The sequence below is a fragment of the Pristiophorus japonicus genome, chromosome 16 (assembly GCF_044704955.1).
Source record: "Pristiophorus japonicus isolate sPriJap1 chromosome 16, sPriJap1.hap1, whole genome shotgun sequence".
Classification (NCBI taxonomy): domain Eukaryota; kingdom Metazoa; phylum Chordata; class Chondrichthyes; family Pristiophoridae; genus Pristiophorus; species Pristiophorus japonicus.
In genome coordinates this window covers 89,694,920-89,718,553 of record NC_091992.1, presented here as the reverse complement: position 1 = coordinate 89,718,553, position 23,634 = coordinate 89,694,920, and the positions used below count along the sequence as shown (strand labels likewise).

The 23,634-nt window shown below is 45.8% G+C and overlaps 1 long non-coding RNA gene across 1 annotated transcript in view; it reads left to right on the top strand.

Moving 5' to 3' along the window:
- LOC139227099 (uncharacterized) overlaps positions 1-19,256 on the top strand; it is a 144,990-nt gene extending 125,734 nt beyond the window's left edge. The window contains exon 3 of the long non-coding RNA XR_011587380.1: positions 19,238-19,256. This is a non-coding gene — a long non-coding RNA (uncharacterized lncRNA). The remainder of the gene's footprint in view (positions 1-19,237) is intronic.
- Positions 19,257-23,634: the final 4,378 nt, after the last annotated feature.

The following is a 23,634-nucleotide window of genomic DNA, read 5'->3' as shown; positions in this document are numbered from 1 at the left end:
GCCCAATATGTGCCCCCGATGTGTGTAACTGTGTTCTGCTCTCTGTGCCTCTGCTGCATTCCCAAGGGGCTCCACTGTTAATGTCACTTGTCCCTGCTATTTTTTTACCCACTCCCTTTATTCCCCCTTTTCATCAAGAGAAAAAAAACAGGTGAACACTTTTAGGAGGCAGGGCTTTTGCTGCATTGGTTGTGTGAAAAGACAACAATCTATTGCCTCGTGGTAGTTAACAGAAACCTTTGACTTGTGCAGTGGATATCAGGAGCCCCTCATCCTAATGATGTTCCCTTGCCTCCTCTCACTGGAGAATGAGGTGTGATCTTATTGAAACGTATAGGATTCTGAGGGGGCTTGACAGGTTAGATGCTGAGAGAATGTTTTCCCTCGCGGAGGGAATCTAGAACGAGGGAGCATAGTCTCAGAATAAGGGATCGCCCATTTAAAACGGAGATGAGGAGGAATTTCTTCTGAGAGTTGTGAATCTTTGGAATTCCCTACCCCAGAGAGCTGTGGAGGTTGGGTCATTGAATATATTTAAGGCAGAGATAGACAGATTTTTGAACGATAAGGGAGTCAAGTGTTATGGGGAGTGGGCAGGAAAGTGGAGCTGAGGCCAAGATCAGATCAGCCATGATCCTATTGAATGGTGGAGTCAAATGTCCTACTCCTGCTTCTATTTCTTATGCTATGAGAAGGAGCAATGTGAAATCTTGGCAGACATTGGCAGCCAACTGGTCAGTGAGCATAGCACAGCAGGGATGCAGTGACTAGTTGTACCGGAGGAAACAGTGGCAGAATATAGTCTGAGACAGGCAGGCAGGTGGGGGTCAGTCATTGGACAATTTCTCTCAGTCATTGTTTATATATTTGCATTCTCTGGTTGGCAACCAATAACTAGTGGGGTGCCGCAGGGATCAGTGCTGGGGCCCCAACTATTTACAATCTATGTTAACGACTTGGAAGAAGGGACTGAGTGTAACGTAGCCAAGTTTGTTGATGATACAAAGATGAGAGGAAAAGCAATGTGTGAGGAGGACATAAAAAATCTGCAAAAGGACATAGACTAAAAAGTAGGACCTCAAAGGTAGTAATCTCAAGATTGCTACCAGTGCCATGTGCTCGTCAGAGTAGGAATTGCAGGAGAGCTCAGATGGATACGTGGCTTGAGGAATAGTGCAAGGGGGAGGGATTCAAATTCCTGGGACATTGGAACTGATTCCGGGGGAGGTGGGACCAGTACAAACCGAACAGTCTGCACCTGGGCAGGACTGGAACTGATGTCCTAGGCGGAGTGTTTCCTAGTGCTGTTAGGGAGGGTTTAAACTAAAATGGCTGGGGGCTGGGAGTCTATGCAGGGAGACAGAGGGAAGTAAAAAGGGGCAGAAGCAAAAGGTAGGAAGGAGAAAAGCAAGAGTGGAGGGCAGAGAAATCAAGGGCAAAAATCAAGAATAGCCACATTACAACATAATTCTAAAAGAACGAGTGTTAAAAAAAAAAACAAGCCTGAAGGCTCTGATTCTCAATGCGAGGAGCATTCATAATAAGGTGAATGAATTGACTGCGCAGATAGCTGTTAACGGATATGATGTGATTGGGATTACGGAGACATGGCTCCAAGGTAACCAAGGCTGGGAACTCAACATTCAGGGGTATTCAATATTCAGGAAGGAAAAGGAGATGGGGTAGCGTTACTGGTTAAATAGGAGATTAATGCAATAGTAAGGAAGGACATTAGCGTGGATGATGTGGAATCTATGGGCCCAGGTTTCGGGCCGCGCCTAGAACGGCGCAGCCCCGACCTGGACGCCCGTTTTTCGCACCACAAAGTGCGCCTACAAAATACTTACCTATTCTCCGGCTCCCTGCAGGTCCTCTGGAGCTGGGCGCGGCGCAGCACGAGCTATTGGGGGCGGAGCCAGGTTCCTGCGCTGAAAACAGTGCCGGGACCTCTGCACATGCACGCTACAGTGGGCGCACATGTGTAGTAGCTCCAGGCGCCCAAAACTGTGTGGGAGGGGCCCGAAGCATGCAGCTCCTAGCCCTGGCCGAATGGCCTCACTGGGACTGCGTGGATAAGGCTCACCTCCCGCTTTCTCCCGACCCGACCCGACCCCCCCCACCCCCGACCCGACCCGCGCGTCCCCCCCCCACCCCAGCCCCCGGACCGAACCAGACCTGCGCTCCCCGCCGCCACCCCCCACACTCTTCCAGACCTGACCCGAACAGACCCCGGACCCGACCTGAGCTCCGGACCCGACCTCACCTCGCCCCCGGACCGGTCCCCCCCCGCCCCCGGACCGGACCCGAACAGACCCCGGACCCGACCACCTCCGACCCCGGACTGGACCCAACCCGTGCTCCTGCCCCCGGACCCAGACCGGAACCGACCCATGCCCCCCCCGCCCCCGAACCTGTCCCGAACAAACTCCCCCCCCCCCCCCCCCCCCCCTCCCGACCCCCCGGACCCGACCCCCGGCCACCTACCTTTAAATCAAGTCTTGGGCCCAGCCGGGCCCGATCCGTTCAGCCTCCCTTCTCCCCCTCCCTCCCCCTCCCATCCCCTCCCTCCCTCTCCCCTCCCTTCCCTCCCTCTCCCCTTCTCCCCTCCCTCCCTCTCTCTTCCCCTCCCTCCCTCCTCTCCCTCTCTCCCCTCTCCCCCTCCATTCTCCTCCACCCCCCCACCCCTCCTCCTCTCCACCCCTCTCCCCCCTCCTCCACTCGCCCCCTTCACTCCCCCACCCCCATCCTCCCTCCCCTCCACGCCCCCCTCCTCCCCCTTCTCCCCCTCACCCCCCTCCACCCCCCTCCTTCCCCCTCCCCTCCCCTTGCTGTCAGAAACACAGACACTGACAGACAGAGAGTGAGAGAGACATACACAGACAGACAGAGCGATAGAGACACGCTGGGGGGGGGGCCCATCTCAGCACGCTGTTGGAGGGTTCCCAGTGCTGCAGTCGGTAAGTACAAAATGTTTTATTTATTGATTTTTAAAAAATATTTTTTTTTTAATTCATTTTTTTTGATTGATTTATTGGTTTTATTGGTTGATTTATTGATGTATTTATCATTTATTATTGATGATGGCTCTTTATTGGTAAAACTGAAGTGTTTAATGTTTGTAAAGTTCCCTTTAAACCCCACACCCCCCATTCCCTACGCCTGATTTGTAACCCTCGCCTGATTTTCTAAGTGTAGGCAAGGTTCTTCTGAGCGTACAAAAATCTACACTTACTCCATTCTAAGTTAGTTTGGAGTATGTTTTCACTGCCTAAACTTTCAAAACGGGCGTATGTGGCCGGACACGCCCCCTTTTGAAAAAAAAAAATCTGTTCCAAACTGAAACTGTTCTAACTGACTAGAACTGGAGCAGACTAAATGCCGAGAATTGCAATTTCTAAGATACTCAATTCTAAACCAATTGCTCCAAAAAAACCAGGAGCAACTCAGGCCGAAACTTGGCCCCAATATGGGTAGAACTGCGAAACACCAAAGAGCAGAAAACGTTAGTGGGAGTTGTGTACAGACCACCAAACAGTAGTAGGGAGGTTGGGGATGGCATCAAAACAGGAAATTAGGGACGCATGCAATAAGGGTACAGCAGTTATCATGGGTGACTTCAATCTACATATTGATTGGGCTAACCAAACTGGTAGCAATACTGTGGAGGAGGATTTCCTGGAGTGTATAAGGGATAGTTTTCTAGACCAATATTTCGAGGAGCCAACTAGAGAGCAGGCCATCCTATACTGGGTGTTATGTAACGAGAAAGGATTAATTAGCAATCTTGTTGTGCAGGGCCCATTGGGGAAGAGTGACCATAATATGGTAGAATTCCTCATTAAGATGGAGAGTGACACAGTTAGTTCAGAGACTAGGGTCCTGAACTTAAAGAAAGGTAACTTCGACAGTATGAGACGTGAATTGGCTAGAATAGACTGGAGAATGATACTTAAAGGGTTGACGGTGGATAGGCAATGGCAGACATTTAAATATCACATAGAAACATAGAAACATAGAAAATAGGTGCAGGAGCAGGTCATTCAGCCCTTCTAGCCTGCACCGCCATTCAATGAGTTCATGGCTGAACATGCAACTTCAGTATCCCCTTCCTGCTTTCATGCCATACCCCTTGATCCCCCGAGTTGTAAGGACTTCATCTAACTCCCTTTTGAATATATTTAGTGAATTTCTGTGGTAGAGAATTCCACAGGTTCACCACTCTCTGGGTGAAGAAGTTTCTCCTTATCTCGGTCCTAAATGGCTTACCCCTTATCCTTAGACTGTGACCTCTGGTTCTGGACTTCCCCAACATTGGGAACATTCTTCCTGCATCCAACCTGTCCAAACCCGTCAGAATTTTAAACGTTTCTATGAACTACAACAATTGTACATCCCTGTGGAGTAAGAATAAAAAATGGAAGGTGGCTCAACCTTGTTCCCGTGGCTAACAAGGGAAATTAGGGAAAGTGATAAATCCAAGGACGAGGCATATAAATTGGCAAGAAAAAGCAGCCAAGCTGAGGACTGGGAGAAATTTAGAATTCAGCAGAGGAGGACTAAGGGTTTAATTAGGAGGGGGAAAATAGAGTATGGGAGTAAGCTTGCAGGGAACATAAAAACTGACTGCAAAAGCTTCTATAGATATGTGAAGAGAAAAAGATTAGTGAAGACAAATGTAGGTCCCCTGCAGTCAGAATCAGGTGAATTTATAATGGGGAACAAAGAAATGGGAGACCAATTGAACAAATACTTTGGTTCTGTCTTCACTAAGGAAGACACAAATACCTCCCGAAAATACTTGGGGACCGAGGGTCTAGCAAGAAGGGGGTACTGAGGGAAATCCTTGTTGGGGAAAGCGAAAGGACTGAAGGCAGATAAATCCCCAGGGCCTGATACTCTGCATCCCAGAGTACTTAAGGAAGTGGCCCTAGAAATAGTAGATGCATTGGTGGTCATTTTCCAACATTCCATGGACTCTGGTTCAGTTCCTATGGATTGGACTTTTGATAAGTTCCCACACAAGAGATTAGTATGCAAAATTAAGGCACATGGTATTGGGGGTAATGTATTGACGTGGCTAGAGAACTGGTTGGCAGGCAGGTAGCAAAGAATGGGAATAAACGGGTCCTTTTCAGAATGGTAGGCAGTGACTAGTGGGGTGCCGCAGGGTTCAGTGCTGAGACCCCAGCTATTTACAAAATACATTAATGATTTAGATGAAGGAATTGAATGTAATATCTCCAAGTTTGCAGATGACAGTAAGCTGGGTGGCAGTGCGAGCTGCAAGGAGGTTGCAGGGGGATTGGACAGGTTAGGTGAGTGGGCAAATGCATGGCAGATGCAGTATAATGTGGATAAGTGTGAGGTTATCCACTTTGATGACAAAAACAGGAAGGCAGATTATTATCTGAATGATGACAGATTAGTAAAAGGGGAGGTGCAACAAGACCTGGGTGTCATGGTACATCAGTCATTGAAGGTATGCATGCAGGTACAGTAGGCAGTAAAGAAAGCAAATGGCATGCTGGCCTTCATAGCGAGGAGATTTGAGTATAGGGGCAGGGAGGTCGTATTGCAGTTGTACAGGGCCGTGGTGAGACCACACCTTGAGTATTGTGTGCAGTTTTGGTCTCCTAATCAGAGGAAGGACATTCTTGCTATTGAGCGAGTGCAGCCAAGGTTCACCAGACTGATTCCCGGGATGGCAGGACTGACATATGAAGAAAGACTGGATCGACTAGGCTTATAGTCACTGGAATTTAGAAGAATGAGAGGGGATCTCATTGAAACATATAAAATTCTGACGGGATTGGACAAGTTAGATGCAGGAAGAATGTTCTCGATATTGGAGAAGTCCAGAACCAGGGGTCACAGTCTAAGGATAAGGGGTAAGCCATTTAGGACAGAGATGAGGAGAAACTTCTTCACTCAGAGTTGTGAACCTGTGGAATTCGCTACCACACAAAGTTGTTGAGGCCAGTTCATTAGATATATTCAAAAGGGAGTTAGATGTGGCCCTTGTGGCTAATGGGATCAAGGGGTATGGAGAGAAAGCAGGAAAGGGGTACTGAGGTGAATGATCAGCCATGATCATATTGAATGGTGGTGCAGGCTCGAAGGGCCGAATGGCCTACTCTTGCACCTATTTTCTATGTTTCTATGTTTCTAGTTCTTATGTTCTTATAAAAGATCAATTGCCTAGCTTGTTAGAGGAGTCTTGTGAACAGAGGCCCAGGCTTTCCAGGGAAACATGTGTGAAATGTTGACACCAGACCTCGTTTACCTTCACAGTGACTTCAGATGTTGGGCTTCTTGCTGTTAAGGTAGTATGTATAAAGTTACATGCTTCAAAATTCTTTTTAAGTAACCAGACATGACTATCGTGGTGCAAAAGCAAAATACTGAGCATGTATTTATTTAAGATTACAGAGTATTGCACAATCGTTTAACTTCACAGGAAATGTTGTCGAGGACAATTTTGATTCCTTCCTGAAACCTGAAAGCGAGTTGACTGTAACTGGGGCACGGCCAAGAGGACCAAGAGCAATGGAAAGAACATGAAATTATTTAATAAGCTCAAACAAAACTGCTTTTTGTCAACAAAATGTTAGCTTTGTACAAGTCAATGGATTGTCTTGGATAGGTGTAAGGCCGAAAATTCATGTTGAAAGATGGGGTGACACCACATGTTTGTGTTCCAATCTGCTTTTCCAGCTAAGAACATTATTTTTAGCTCAGCTTGCAGCTACACTTTTGAAATAATTTTGGTTGGTCGGAGCCCCTCACTGTAGTCTAGCTGTCAATGTAATTTATCCCTGCTGGGATTCTTCCTCCCTCTGCTGACCTGGGCTGCTTCAATGGTCTGGTCCTCTTTACCCCCTACAATCCTGTGCGCCCAACCACCTCAAAGCTAAGCAGGAGAAAGAAAGTGGAAAGCAGGAAAGAGGAGAGAAATCCAGGAGATAGATGGATCTTTTAAACAAAATAGCGTGTCCGCATTCAGTAGTAACTAAATATGGTTCTCTCAAAATGTAGTCCTCTGATCCGAGGCACAACTTGTGTAACATAATTGTGTCTGGCTCAATAGCCATATCATTAGAGGTACTGACCCCTTGAACTTTTGTACTGAGTTTGATTGAAATGCAGGAAAGATTTGCCAACTAACCACATTCACAGACAGAAATGCCAGTTGCAGTACATTGTCTCCCCTCAGCCAAGTTCATGCAACAGTACTGGTAATACAGGCCCATCCACTGAAAAAAAACTCAGAGGAATGTAGAGACTTCTGTGATTATGCTTAGATTTATATAGTACTGGATAAGAGGCTGTTATTTATGTTTTATATATGAAGACTTATAACCAGCTTGGTATATCAATGTGATTATGGACCAAATAATCTGCTTAATTAGTGATGTTAGCTGAAGGATAAATATTGGCCAGGTCACCAGGGAGAGTCCTCCAGCTCTTCTTCGAGCTAATGCTGTGGAATCTTTTATGTCCACCTGAGAGAGCTGACATTATATCCGAAAGATGGAAAGCAAAGTGAAAATTCCACCTAGCACAAAGCTAAAAATAAACTCCACCTTCAGATTTCAATTCTTAAAAACCCTTTTAAACACTGACATCCAGTCAGCCCAGAATGCCCCTGCCCCCATCATCTGTTTTATATGGACAAACCCAGTGGTGGGAATTATGGAAACTGGGTGCGAATATGTAACCCACGAACAAACATCAACAGAAGCTGCTCATCTGTTTGCCGTGAGGGCTACTTGGGCTGCCTTAAATCCTGACTGGAAGTTTGCCTGAGGCGCAGAGAATCCGGCAAGATTGATCTCCGTCCAGCTTCTCTGACCCTCCGCTGGTGGGCATGCATATTGTTGCAATGCTGCTATGTTAACTAACTGTGCATCAACTCTGTTATGATCTGCCTTATGATTTATAAGGGGAAAAAAATTACTGTACTTTTGAGAGTGAAGCACTATATGGCTCACACAATAACAATACGACGCACGGTGGTGTATTAACTGTGATTAATGGAATGGAGGATTAATTGAGGCACTGGGTTTTATCCTGGATCAACTAATTCTGTGCATTAATGGGCAACAAGTGGAGTGTGTGACGTGGAGTGATGAAAACCACGGAGCTGCCTGGAGCGTGTCCACTCATTTTTAGTGTCAGATGAATTGATTTGTTTGAGATACTGGTTGTGGGCCATCTTTTGTTTGCTCACCAGTTGCTGGCAAGCACTTGCTATAACATACCTTCACTTTGTTTAATCAAAGAAGATCTATACTGCTCCATAGAGGAGCGCTATCGATATTTTTTAAACTACATATAGGTGGAATTGATGATCTATGACTAAGTATTTACTTAAAGTAGCTTTCTCCTTTGTCCATATTGTTGAACTGCATCTCCCTTCATCTTTCAACATATCCAACAAAGTTCCATTAAATGTAAAATAAGCCAACTCGTGTCATTGTGAAGCTGCCCTGCCCACTTACTGGCACATCTGACTTTTCCCTCAGACAAGTAAGTGGACATGGGTAGCCAGATGAAGCGAGCCACACACACTGGACGCTCCCGTTGTTTCCAGTCACATGCACGTGTCTGGGCATGTGCAGTATTTCTCTGAGTTTTAGAGGATATTGAGAGTGCTGCTAAATATAACCCTGGCGACAGCAGTAAGGTGGCATTGCTCGAAGCACCTAACAAGCCAGCATTCTTTACTGCAGCTCACTGGCACTGGCGCCCTTAGTATAACAAGGGCATGAATTACATGGTGTAAGATTGTGATTGAATTATTTAAAGTCCAACCGCGGAAGAGCTACTTTACTTTACAAACTTCAACACCTTATAGAGTCAGTGCCACCTGCTGGATTTGAATCCGTAGCACAGTTTGGAATGACATTGACACCAGTTGCCTTGTTGACTGTTTGACTCTGTGAAATGCTTTTAAAGAATGGTTACTATACAAGCACTTTCTGCTAATGAGTATGAATCAGTTATGTCCTTTCAATGCCCGCTAGAAATTAAATTCTGTTTATGGTAATAATATGCTTGCATTTCAAATAACTGCATGTCTGTATCAACTTAGGCTCCGGTCACTGTTATTCCAAGTGGCAGATACTACTGCCTCTGCGTCTTAAGGGGCAAAATACACTGCTTCCACCTGATTGCATGTGTGATGTCTTACATATTATTCTGTAATGTTGTGCATCGTATTATTTCAAAAAATTGGATGAACGCTAACCAACAAATGAATGAAGTGCAAAATCTTCCTGTCTGTGCCAGACAGACGAAGGTCAGTTTGTTGCGTTTTCTTTGTGAGCTGCTACTTTTAATGAAAACAACACTTTAGGGCCCAGTATCCCCCAGTAATTGCCAAATAAATTAAAGATGTCTGTTTGTCGATATACATTTTGAGCCTGTCACACGTCGGACTGTCAGAAGCATGTCTCAACAAGTAAAACAAATAAGCAATTAGTAGGACATTATCACTTCGTACATTTGACGGCTGCATCTGGATTATGGTTTGCCTCAGCATAGAAAAATTGTGAAGGAGGACAAAGGAAATGCAGTGTAACTCCACGAACACACCATCCAGGAGACTGTTTAAATAAAAAGCAAGGCAATGCTGTGTAGCCTATAATCATGAGCCGAAGAGAGCAGAAAGGAAATGCTGCAAATTGGAACTCTGCTTTTTGTGCCTCATTCTTTACTTGAAAAGATGCTAAGAAAATGATGTCATGTGCAGCAAAAAGTCAGGGAACTTGAGATGAGTGGCAGCCGCATGGCCCCGATTTTAACTCCAGGTGGATTCCCCGCTTAGGCCTGAGTTACAATTACAGTCGGGTCTCAGTGATGTCATCAGGCTGCAACATACATGTATAAGGAAGGACCCTGTTGGCTCCGGGCGTGTGCCCTTGCTGCCTGCTCAGGAGAGCAGGTTAAAATTGCAGGCGTTGCAATCATGGCGGCTTTTGGAAAGGTAAGAGCCAGGGCGATTTTAATTGTCCACCCGCCAGGATTCTGCTGAGCGAGTCGGGTTAACATCGGCCGCTTTGTGCCAGTCTTGGTTTTTACCCCCAGTGCTGGAAAGAACAGTTTCTACAGAATTAGAATATTTGGGATCCAAATGAGTGGAGAGTCTTGTTATTTTACTTTAAATTTATTTTAATTTATGTTAGCTGTTGCTCAGTGGGAGCACTATGAGAAATACGTCTATCAGATGAGATGTTAAAGCGAGACCCTCACTTACCCACTCAGGTGGATGTGAAAGAATTCCATGGTGTCATGTATCTTACATTATTATATTTAACTGTATCCTAACATGCTATACATGACTGTAATAAGATATGACCTGTAACCACCAGCATACCTTACCACCAGGGGTGCACTTGCAAGAGACAGGTATATAAGGACAGGTCTAAGGCAAGTGCAGCATTCCAGAGCTGTGAAATAAAGGTGCAGGTCCAGAGTGACCTTGACTTCACTACATGCCTCGTGTGAATCTGGACTGAGGAGATAGGAGTTCACAGTGGCAACGGGTTACGGGATTACAGAATCCACAGAATGGCGAACAACGGATCAGATGAAAAGTACAATGCGGGAGACAATTGGGAGGACTTTATAGAAAGGCTCCAGCAAAGCTTTGTAACCAAAGACTGGTTAGGCGATGATAAGGCAGACAAGAGAAGAGCCCATCTCTTGACCAGCTGTGGCTCGAAAACATACGCTTTAATGAAGGATCTGTTGGCACCTGAGAAACCAGCAAGCAAGTCGTTTGAAGAATTGAGCACACTGGTAAGAGACCACCTGAAGCCAGCGAGCAGCCTACACATGGCCAGACACAGGTTCTACAACTACAGACGCTGTGTGGGCCAGAGCATACCCGACTTCATGGCGGAACTTCAGAGGTTGGCTAGTTTATGTGAGTTCTCCGATGAACTGAGGAGAGAAATGTTGAGAGACTTTTTCATTGAAGGAATAGGCCACGCAGGCATATTCTGAAAGCTCATAGAGACCAAGAACCTGACCTTAGAGGCAGCAGCACTGGTTGCACAGACATTCTTGATAGGGGAAGAAGAAACGAGGTTGATTTACAATGCAGGTACGACAACTAACGAAATATCGGAAGAAGTTGTTCACAGCACTAAACAAGCTGCTACCCCCACACACAGACAAAACCGGGAGAACAGGCTCTCGACAGCAGGCAGAAGCCATCAAGGGCCACATGAACGGCCGTTCACACCTCATCAACCCACAATGCGAGCAATCAACTACAAACTGAGAGAAGCTCAAGAGAGATCAGCCAGACGCAGCTCATTCTTTGGGAACTCTTTGAACAATGGAACAGGTCTGTGCTGGAGGTGTGGGGGTGGGCACTCGTCAAGGGGATGTCGATTTCAGCAGGCTGTTTGCAGAAATTGTGAATATACAGGGCATTTGGCCCGCATGTGCAAAAAAACGGCAGCTCGGCTGGTATACGAATCGGATGGGTCGGAAAGCATACCAGAAGATGGTGGGCACAGTACCCGGGACACCGGTGTACAGCGGGTCAACACGATCAATGGCCGCTGCTCCTACAATAGGACGCCTCCTATAATGATGAGGGTCCTATTCAACGGGATATCTGTCAACATGGAGCTGGATACGGGAGCGAGTCAATCTCTCATGGGCGCTCAACAATTTGAACAACTGTGGCCGCATAAAAGAGACAAACCAAAACTCACAAGGGTCGACACCAAACTAAGGACCTATACCAAAGAAATCGTACCAGTCCTCGGCAGCGCCATGCTCTCTGTCACACACAAAGGGACAGTGAACCGACTTCCCCTGTGGATTGTCCCCGGAGACCCCCCAGCACTGCTGGGAAGAAGCTGGCTGGCAAAACTAAACTGGAAATGGGATGATGTCCATGCCATGTCATTAGAGGAACAGTTATGAAGCGACTTGAACAACTCTTTCAGCTTGGTGTGGGCACTTTCAAAGGGGCCAAAGTCAAAATCTACATCACACAGGATGCTAGACCGGTCCATCACAAGGCCAGAGCTGTACCCTATGTGATGAGGGAAAAGATTGAACACGAACTAGACAGGCTTCTGCGGGAAGGCATTATATCACCTGTGGAATTTAGCGACTGGGCAAGTCCCATCATCCCAGTCATGAAGCCTGATGGATCCGTACGAATCTGTGGGGACTACAAATCTACCATAAACAAAGTCTCCCTACAGGACCAGTACCCGCTGCCCAGAGCGGAGGACTTATTTGCCACATTGGCTGGAGGTAAACTTTTCTCAAAATCAGACCTCACATCTGCGTATATGACGCAAGAATTGACCGAGGAATCCAAGCTACTCACCACCATCAACACACATCAAGGCCTTTTCATGTACAATCGATGCCCATTCGGCATCAGGTCGGCAGCTGCCATATTCCAGCGCAACATGGAGAGTCTGCTCAAGTCCATCCCTGGGACGGTTGTATTTCAAGACGACATGCTTATCACGGGCAGGGACACCGACTCCCATCTCCGTAATTTGGAGGAAGTACTAAAGCGGTTGGATCGGGTAGGCCTACGAGTCAAGAAGTCCAAGTGCCTGTTTCTCGCACCCAAGGTTGAATTTTTGGGCAGAAGGATTGCCGCTGATGGAATCCGCCCAACAGAGTCCAAAACAGAAGCAATTCACCTGGCACCCAGGCCCCAGAATGTCTCAGAACTGTGCGCCTTTCTCGGGCTACTCAATTAATTTGGGAACTTTATGCAGAACTTAAGCACGCTGCTGGAGCCTCTCCACGTGCTACTCAGGAAGGGGTGTGATTGGTTTTGGGATGACGCCCAGGAACGCGCCTTCAATAAGGCACGCAACCTTCTGTGTTCCAACAGTGTTTTGACTTTCTTTGACCCAGGTAAAAAGCTAGTTCTCACATGCGATGCAGCAGCGTATGGGGTCGGGTGCGTTTTGCAACATGTCAATAGTGCGGGCAAATTACAACCCATAGCTTATGCCTCCAGGTCACTTTCGCGGGCGGAGCGCAGGTACGGAATGGTAGAGAAGGAGGCGCTCGCGTGCGTGTACGGTATCAAAAAGATGCATCAATACCTTTTCGGGGCCAAGTTCGCATTAGAAACCGACCACAAGCCCCTCTACGTCCCTCCTATCCGAGAGCAAGGCAATAAATGGCAACGCCTCGGCGCGAATTCAACGGTGGGCACTCATGCTGGCGTCCTACGACTACACAATAAGGCACAGACCAGGCACAGACAACTGTGCCGACGCGTTCAGCAGGCGACCACAGAAGGGTCTGACGAACAGGACTGTGAGATAGTCATGGCAATCAATGCCTTTGAGTCCACAGGTTCGCCCATGACAGCTCGCCAAATCAGAGCCTGGATGGCCAGCGACCCCACGTTATCCTTAGTAAAAAGATGTGTCCTAACTGGTGACTGGGCAGAGGCTCGCGATGCCTGCTCCGAGGAATTAAAACCCTTTCACAGGCGCATGCATGATCTATCACTACAAGCAGACGGCCTGATGTGGGACAGCCAAGTAGTCTTGCCTCTGCGAGGCAGAGAGGCATTTGTCCGGGAGCTCCACCGCCAGCACCTGGGGATCGTTCTCATGAAGGCCATAGCCAGATCCCACGTCTGGTGGCCTGGTATTGACGTGGACTTGGAGCTCTGCGTCCGAAGGTGCACCATTTGTGCCCAACTCGGCAATGCCCCCAGGGAGGCTCCACTGAGCCCCTGGCCCTGGCCTACCAAACCGTGGTCTCGGGTGCACGTAGACTATGCGGGCCCATTCATGGGCAAAATGTTCCTCGTAGTTGTAGATGCATTTTCAAAGTGGATCGAATGCACCATTTTAAACTCGAGCACAACCTCCACCACTGTGGAGAGTCTCGCAACCATGTTTGCAACGCACGGAATCCCTGACACATTGGTCAGTGACAATGGTCCGTGCTTCACCAGCGCAGAATTCCAAGACTTTATAATTGACCACGGCATAAATCATGTCAAGACGGCACCGTTCAAGCCGGCCTCCAACGGCCAGGCGGAGAGAGCAGTGCAAATCATTAAACAAGGCATGCTTAAAATTCAAGGTCCCACGCTGCAGGGTCACCTGTCGCGACTGCTGCTGGCATACAGATCTCGTCTGCACTCACTGACTGGGATCCCCCCCGCGCAACTGTTGATGAAAAGGACTTTAAAAACAAGTCTCTCATTAATCCTCCCAGACATGCACGAAATTGTTGAGGCAAAGCGCCGTAAGCTGACTGAGTACCATGACAGAAATTCGAGGGGGAGATGGAATGAGATAGGGGACAAAGTGTTTGTACTAAACTATGGCAGGGGTCCCAAATGGCTTGCAGGGACAGTAACGGGCAAGGAAGGAAACAGGCTACTGGTAGTACAAATGGACAATGGCAAAACCTGCCGGAGGCATGTAGACCAAGTCAAAAGCAGATTTACCAACAACACTGCGGAACCAGAGGCAGACTACAATGTGGAATTCGCACCACACCTGGTGGACAGACGGAGCAAACAACCTGAGGAAAGGGCAATCCCAGCAGACAGCCCAGGCGAGTCAACAACAATCACACCAATCGAAAGAGACAGCCCAGGCGAGATACCAGCAACCACACCCAAAGAAAAACAGACACCAAGGCAAACAACTGAACCACAACTCAGACGCTCCACGCGAGAGCTTAGACCACCTGAGAGACTGAACCTATAAAGACAATAAGCCCTTGGGGGAGGGTGATGTCATGTATCTTACATTATTATATATGACTGTAATAAGATAGGACCTGTAACCACCAGCATACCTTACCACCAGGGGTGCACTTGCAAGAGACAGGTATATAAGGAGAGGTCTCAGGCAAGTGCAGCATTCCAGACCTGTGAAATAAAAGGTGCAGGTCCAGAGTGACCTTGACTTCACTACATGCCTCATGTGAATCTGTACTGAGGGGACAGGACTTTACACATGGCACTATTCAAAGAAGAGCAGGGGAGTTCTCCCAGTGCTCTGCCAACATTTATCTCTCAAACAACACTTAAAATAAATTATTTGGTCACTTATTTCACAGCTGTTTGAAACCTGGATAAGTTTGCCCTCAGAAAGCACATTTGTATTAAAAAGGCAAAAAAAATCACATCCAATAAAAACAATATGATTTAGAGTCAAAATATTCAAGATTGGAAAAGTTAGACAGCAATTAACATGAAATCACAGTATTGTTGTTAACCTTCTAAATATTACTAGATTGCCTGCGCAAGGCTTAATTCGAATTGTGTGGCATTACATTGTATCAGTTATTCCACGCATTACATCTTATGTAAACCTTTGTAGTCGAAGACGTCTGTTTTCTGTGTGATAAAGTACAGTTCATTCGAAGAGAGCCACAACTCACTGCTTCTTGGTCGTTTAACATTGCCCACAAAGGACCGAGGCCCTATTCATGAAAGGGGTTATTTACTCTGCTTTTACTGGAGGGCAATTGGACAGAGGGTTTTGTACAACAGCTGTACAAGTGCCAGCAGATGTTTGACCATCCACCCGTGACATTTGTTTGTTCAAATGTAACACAATTCATACTCTTAGTGGGAGAGTGTTGATGCTGTGACATTAAGCAGCAGATTTCTTTTGTGTGTGTGTGTGTGCTTGGCAGGCTGTCAGGCGGGCCATGATATGGCCCTTATCCAGGTTTGTTGTTGCAGTGTTATATTTGTGTTAATGAAATTGCATTGTGGGGCCCACAGGCAGGGCCGGATTGAGGGCCTGATGGGCCTGGGGCAAACCGATTCCAAATGGGCCTACAGTTATGTTTGTTCATGTTTGTTACATTACGTATATGATTCTGATTCTGAGTATGAAAACATAGATTGGTATATTCAACAATGAAAGCATATATTCTGTATCAAGTCGGTATATATTCTGGTTCTGGTAACATTGCAATACTAGACTCATATATATATATATATATATATATGCATATTTCTCTCAACGTGAAATAAATCAGGCTAGTACATATTCTGTTCTGTATATAGGTACATTAGTGTATATAGGTACTTCTGTATATAGGTATAAACAAGTGAATCTATTTTCCTCTCTTACTGTCTATTCTATTCAGCCTATTTGGGAGGCTTTATATTTTTTTTCGGACATTTATTTGGTGGGCCTATGCTCTTTGGTGGGTCTGGGGCTGTTGCCCCATTCGCCCCATGATTAATCCGTCCCTGCCCAGAGGTTTTTTGACTTACACAGGTCTGCAGGCCCACACTTACGGGACTGATGTTTGCAACGAAAGCAGCTGCAAAAGATTTCCTTTGCAGACTGTGTTCAAACTACGGTTCAGCTCCGTTCCCTGTTTCACGCAAGTTTATCTTAAAAGATTTGAAAACAGAAACCAATGCATCGCACACAATGCATCGACATCCTGTGCGGTTTAACATCTTCTAATCATGTTCATGGGAGCACAGACATGTTAACCTGAACAAAATGTCAAGTCGAAGTTCTGAATGCATTTCAGGAAAGCTGTTCAAATGCGTCAGTGTAATTTCTGTTGATGAAGCAGTAATTAATTAGATACATATTCCAAAGCTAACATAAATTACGCCTGAACGATCCAGCACATTTTTTGTCAGTCTGGCTTGGTCTGTTCTGCTAAATATACAGTCTGGTCAAGTTCAGTTAAGCTAACTACAGTAAATATTTTCTTTTCATAAAGTACACAATAATTGATCTCTCCCGTACAAATTGGGTGTAAACAGCTGTAATATTCTGGTTTCAAGCCAGAAATCTTCCCATTATGAGCCGTGAATTATTTCAATTCCTCCACTATCGCATTTGGAATCGTCCAAAACTGTGATTATTACGAAAATTGCTGCAATTTTCAGTATCCCCCAGTCCGAGAAGTTTTTAACTTCTAAACGAGTGAACTTTTAAATTGATAGTTATTTTGATGCACATATTCTGCATGCCAAGATGTGTTGGATGAATAGAAAAACCACTCGAAATCCAATACAGGCACAACACCAAGTACAGGTACAGCATCCGAAATCCAGCAACCTTGGGACTGAGACTGTGCCAGTTTTCGGATTTTTCCGGATTTCAAACCTCGCTGTTGGCGCTCCTCGCTGCCCGCTGATCTTCCGCTCCTTGCCACCCGCTGATTCCCAATGCTCCTCCGTTCCTCGCTGCCCGCCGATTCTCGCCGCCTGCGGCCCCCCGGCACTGCATTTTGTACCAGTTTTTACCGGTTTCCTCATCCCTCGCCGCCTGGTGTCGCCATCTTGGCTGCCTCAAAAATGTCCGATTTTCTGACTATTCCGGTTTTCGGACATCCAGATTCGAGACGTTGTACGTTGTACCTGTACAAGAGTCCCAATATAAAGAGCAATTGGAGGCAAGTGTAACACACTTCTAAACAACTGGCAGACCGTCCTAAATTGTAATTTTTTAAAAACACAGACATATTTATTGGGGAAAAAGTGTATTTCACTCAAAGGTTGTTTTGCTCAGTGGATAGCACTCTCGCCTCTGAGCCAAAAGGTCATGGGTTCAAACCCCATTCCAGAGATATGTGCATGCAATCTAGGCTGACACTTCAATGCAGTACTGAGAGAGTGCTGAACTGTCGGAGGTGACGTCTTTAGGCTGATGTTCTCCTGCCCCCTTAGCTGGATGTAAAAGATCCCATGGCACTATTTGTAGAAGAGCAGGGAAATTCACCCCGATGTCCTGGCCAATATTTATTCCCTCAACCAACATTACTAAAACAGATTATCTGGTTGTGAATTTGATTGCTGTTTTTGGGACCTTGCTTTGTGCAAATTGCCTGCTGCGTTTCCCTACATTACAACAGTGACTACACTTTAAAAGTACTTAATTGGCTGTAAAGCACTTTAGGACATCCTGAGGTTGTGAAAGACTATATGAAAACAAGTCCTATTCTTTAATTTAACAGATTCTGTGATCATTTCTTTCATTGCTGTTTGTGGGACCTTACTGTGTACAAATTGGCTGCTGCATTTCCCTACATTAACACGGTGATAAAACTTCAAAAAGTACTTCATTGGCTGTGATGTACTTTGGGAGTCACGAAAGGCGTTATATAAATGCCAGTTCTTTCTGTCTTCAAAACATTTTTATTAAAATATGTGTGTGACGTAAGAAAATGGTATAATGTGGCAAATTGAATAGAAGCTCTCCTGACACGAGGTGACTATTTCTGTTGAGATGAAGTGTTAGGTTTATTGAATTCATGCTTGAAACACAATTATTCAGAGCTGACTGAGCTGTGCAGAAGTTTGCAGTGCTTTGAAATAAAATTACACAATGAAATAACAGGAATTCAGATAGGTGGATAATTTGGTGCTTTCCATCAGATATGTCAGCTAATCCAACGATCTGTTTGGTCTACAAGTGGGATTACTACACTGGGTTTACTAAAAGAATGCCAAAAATAATCTTTATGTAAATAATTTGCAGAATCGTCGGATAATGCTTGAAATTATAACATACAATCTAAATGAATGCTGCTTCTAATTAAAATAAACTTTTCCTGGCAGCTGTCGTTTTGACATCGAGAGCCAATTGGGCATTGTGTTCCATTTGTTCAGTGTGGAAGGTTTTAACTTAAATCACTGCTGCTCCAAGTGCCTGACACTAATGGGGAAGCTGCATACATCTGCATGCATTTAGGGGACTACAAAATTTTAACCAAGCTGAGGCAAATGCATTGTCACCTAATGAGCAATTGTGGGCCAGCAACTAGCTGCTTCCAACACTGCTGCTGGGCAAGTTTGCAATGCAGTCAACATAATATTTTCTAGAGAGCGAGTCAGTGAAGCAGCCTTTTCAATTTTTTAAACAAAATCTCGTAAGTTGCAGATTTGATTATTATGTCTTCCTCTTGTAAATAATGCATCACCTTGCTACAGTAACACTGGCTTTTAAGATGAAATATGAGACCCTTTAACATTTGAAAAAGATCTCTTTGATTAAATCCACACTATTGCACATGATCGTTAATATCTGTCATACAGTACAAATGGGAAGACAATCTCCAGTCTGGCCTGTGGTACAAATCATCTTAAACCTGTAAGAGTGTATATCTTTTGTACGAGGTAGGTTTGCATTACCATTTGTGATTGCATAGTATTTTATATGTCTTTCAAGAAACGTTATACATGCAGCTGACAGCAGGATGTATTTACATTGATTTCCAGCCAGAAAAACTTTGGGAGCACACATTGACATTAACAGAAATTGGAACCTCAACAGACTTGACAAAGGAGCTACCCTGAATTGCTTCTGCGGGAGAACACAAAGTCAGGTAAAATGAACACTTACCACTTCAAACACTTGCGTTTGAGATCGTGCTCGCCGAAGAACCCAGGCTCATTTCAGTGAAAGGGGATTGAGTGATTCCTCACAGGGCGAGCTCCTGATTTTACCTGAGGAAGGCACTTGCTGAATTTACAATAGGGGAAATGAGAGATACCCACCGTAAGCAGCATTATGTAAGGGCTTGCCTCATTATCTATCTTGCTCCCCCTACCCCCCGCCCCTCATCTCCAGACTAGAGCAGGTCCGCGTGGCATAGGCTTCCTAATTAAGTATGCAATTGGAATTGATATTGTTCATTTCTGCAAGAGATACTGCAATCACATGCATTCTCGAACATTAGCTCGAACGAGATGGTGGTGCCTGTCTGTTTTTTCTTTAGGCATCTATCTGTAAAATCTTATTGGGCAGTGCTGGTCAACAACCACATGAACAACTGTAATCATTTCTGGCAGTGACCGACTCCCAGATCTCCAGTCAGAGCTAACGCAAGTGAAAGAGCAATCAAAACAGAAAATGCTGGAAACATTCGACATCTCTCTCAGCATCTGTGAGGAGAGCAGGCATAGCACAACAACAACTTGCATTTATATAGCACTTTTTACAGAAGGAAACATCCAAGGCGCTTCATAGGAGCGTAATCAGGCAAAAATTGACAGCGAGCCAAAGGAGCAGAAATTAGAAGGGGATGAGTAAAAGCTTGGTCAAAGAAGAGGGTTTTAAGGAGGATATTAAAGGAGGAGCGGTGCGGAGGGCATCTGCACTTCTTGGACTTGCATGAACGAAGGTGGGGACTGTACCAGGGGAACGACCAGCGTGGGAGAGAGTAAAGATGATAGTGGGAATGAAGGCATTAAAGGTGGAAGTGACGGAATGGTTGAGTAGATTGACAGCTGAAGAAGTATTGTGGCAAATGGAGGACATAAAGCTAGAGAGTTTTGGCATGACAGGTGGGGGACAGTATAGCCAGATGGGGATGTTTCAGTAAGGGGCAAGATGGCGTCACCCATGATCCAAGTTTTGTCAACGTTATGATGTCAATGCAATCATCCACAATAAATAAGGGCCTTGTGCACAAATGAATGGATATTCTGGAGGCAGATACAGATAGGGGCAGTGATTGTGGCAGGGCCTAAGGGGTCAGTGGTGGGAGAGGTGGGTGTGATAGGAAGGAAGTTGGCGAAATTAACTCCTGGTAGGCTCGCTGGGTGGGAAGTTCAGGGTAGTTGGGGTTGTTGATCCTAAAGAGGCAGTGATGAGTGCCTTGATGGACACTTCAGAGCATGCTGATAGAGAGTAGCTATGGACTTATCCAAGCAGGATTTAAGCCTGGGATTGTGGCAAGAAAGTCGGAAGGCAAAAGAATGGTAAATGTTATGTCTTGGATAAAGAGTCAGGATAGATACTGCAAGCTCAAAGTAAGTGTAACTGTCGTCCTTTATTGCAGATCTCAGAGTGCCTCTCCAGCCTGTGAGGCCTCCTTATATACAGGTGCTTCCAAGGGATTGTGGGATCCCTTGAGACTCCAGGGGATAAGCCCTCTGGTGGTTAGACATGGTAATTACAGGTTTACATACATAACAACACTCCCCGCCCCCCCCCCCCCCAAGTCAATAGTATAACTATTTACAATGTGAGTCGATCTGGGGCCTTCCTTTCCCTGGTTGATCGTCTCAGTGCAAATGCTGATGTTGGTGAGTCGTTTGTTGGGCCTTCGCTGGGCTGCTGCGCAGCTGGCCTTGCTGGACAGCTGGAGGTGGTGAGCCTTGCTGGGCTGCTGCGGGTGAAGGGTTCTGCTTCGTGGTCAACCGCTGGGTCGGTTGCCATGTGTGTGTGTTGGAGGGTCGAAAAAGGTCGAGTCTTTTGTGGTGTAGGGGTTGGTCTCGGGGTCAGGTTCACTTCTGACCTTCTGAGTGGTTCGAATCGCTCCCACTCCCTGGGTTCTAGACTTTGGATTTATTTGGGGATGTGATAAAGTGCAAGAGACAACTGGTTTTGGTGCAAGAAACTTTAATTTTATTAAGGAAAAGAAAATACAATGTCAAAACTTGTAATCACTAGAATAAAGAACACTTTATCACACGTTCAAAAGGGGTTACTATGGAAAATAATACACCTCCCACCTCCCAGTGCCTAATTCTGACTAGGTTGAACTCTGGGGCAAACAGGGATAATGCTCACCAATCCTCTTATTGTCAGTTACCGGTGATTCGTGGTTTCGGGGTTCGCTGAACTTTGTAGGTTCTGCTTGCCGTACCTGAACGTCGTGGAAGACTTCTTAGTCTTCAGTTGGGTGGTGTCCGCTGAGGCGGTAGGGCGCATATTGGATTTTATGTGGTGAGTACACACTTCCTTCCATTAGCAGTAGGTTTTAAAGCTCTTTTAGGTAATGTTTCACCTGTTGGTAGCTAGCAACAGATTGTAGAGTGCAAACTTTCGAATCTTCGGTTTCTTCTTGAGAAGTTTTGTTCTTAGAATTTGTCGATCGCGGTGTTTTTTGATGTTACCACGTTGGCTGTGGTCAGTTGCTGTCGTGATGGTGATGTCCGAAGTCACTGGGAACAGCTTTTCTCTGCCTTGACGATGTTCTTCCTTTTTCTTCGGTAGCAGGGCAGTGTGGCCCAGGAGTGTCGTCAAGGCTAAAGATGCTGATGTTCAGAAGAGCTGCGTAGAAGGCTGTGTAGCAAGCTCTCTGGAAGGCTCATTAAGGCTGCTTCTCCCTAACTCGTAAAACAGGGCCTCAGTTATACTTTGGGAGTCATTCTAATCTGCGCGCCGAATCAGCCCCGATTCCTTGTCTTAATTTTGGCGGGCTTGATATTTTTGTCATATTTTGGCGGGCTTATTAATGATAACTCGTTTCGGATGTGTCGATCTGTCGAATTCGTTTCTCAATCGAGAAAATTAGTTTTGGTATTTGCGTTGTCTGCCTAGATCTGGGTTTTCCATGTGGGCTGGATTGGCCATTAACATTATGTATGCGCTGGATGGGTTTCCTGCTTAGAGCTATGGCTGGCTATCTCTGGGTTGATTGTTGCTATGTTATTGTTTCCTGGGGAGAAGGGTTTTTGAGTTTACACAATTCTCCAGACAATTTGTTTAGCTTCAATACCTAGAGACTGGCTTCTTTAGAGGCTAGTTGTCCCTTTAGTTTTGCAGTCCTTTACACACGAATCAAATATGCCTTTTAAAATCCCAAATTTTGTTAAAATTCGTAGTTTCTTCCATGTGCATTTTAGGATCCCAAACTTTCTGGCTGATAGTTCCAAATCAAATTTTCTTTTCAATGAGTCCAAACACTGGAGGGGTTTTCCCACGAATTTTGCAACCTTACAGTGGGGTGTTCTGGATAGTCCGTAAGTCTGAGTTTGGCTTGGTCCAAGTGTTTTCTGCAGGTGAGTCCATTTGCAAGTTTGACCACAAACACCCTACTCCCCTCTTTGGCCAAAACAGTGCCAGCAATCCACTTGAGATCTTGTCCATAGTTCAACACAAATACAGGATCATTTACTTCAATTTCGCTTGACACATTTGCGCGATCATGGTATTTACTTTGTTGAAGCCGCCTGCTCTCTACCTGTTCATGTAGATCAGGGTGGACTAATGAGAGCCTTGTATAAGTGCCCTTTTCATGAGCAGTTCAGCGAGAGGGACCCCGGTGAGCGAGTGGGGTCTTGTACGTTAAAGAAGCAGGATTTAGGATAAGCGAGTCTGCAGTGAGCCTTCAGTTACCCTTTTCAGGCTCTGCTTGACTGTTTGAACTGCTCGTTCTGCTTGGCCATTGGACGCTGGCTTAAACGGGGCAAACGTGACATGTTTAACCCCATTGCGGGTCATGAATTCCTTGAATTTGGCACTGGTAAAGCATGGCCCATTGTCACTTACAAGGACATCAGGCAGGCCAGGCTGTGCGTGGCAAACATGGCCCGTAGGCTTTCAATGGTGGCAGCGGACGTGCTTGCCGACATTATCCATTTGGAGTACACATCTACAATCATTAAAAACATTTTTCCCAAGAATAGGCCTGCATAGTCAACATGAACCCTAGACCATGGTTTGGAGGGCCAAGACCATAAACTTAGTGGCGCCTCCCTAGATGCATAGCTTAACTGGGAACATGCATTACATTTGTGCACGCAGGACTCTTAAGTCTGCATCGATACCGGGCCACCACAAATGAGATCTGGCTATCGCTTTCATCATTACAATGGTATAAGCCACGGGTTTGGGATGTGCTGTCGAAGAAGCCTTGGAGAGTTAGTGCATCTTGTAGATGGTA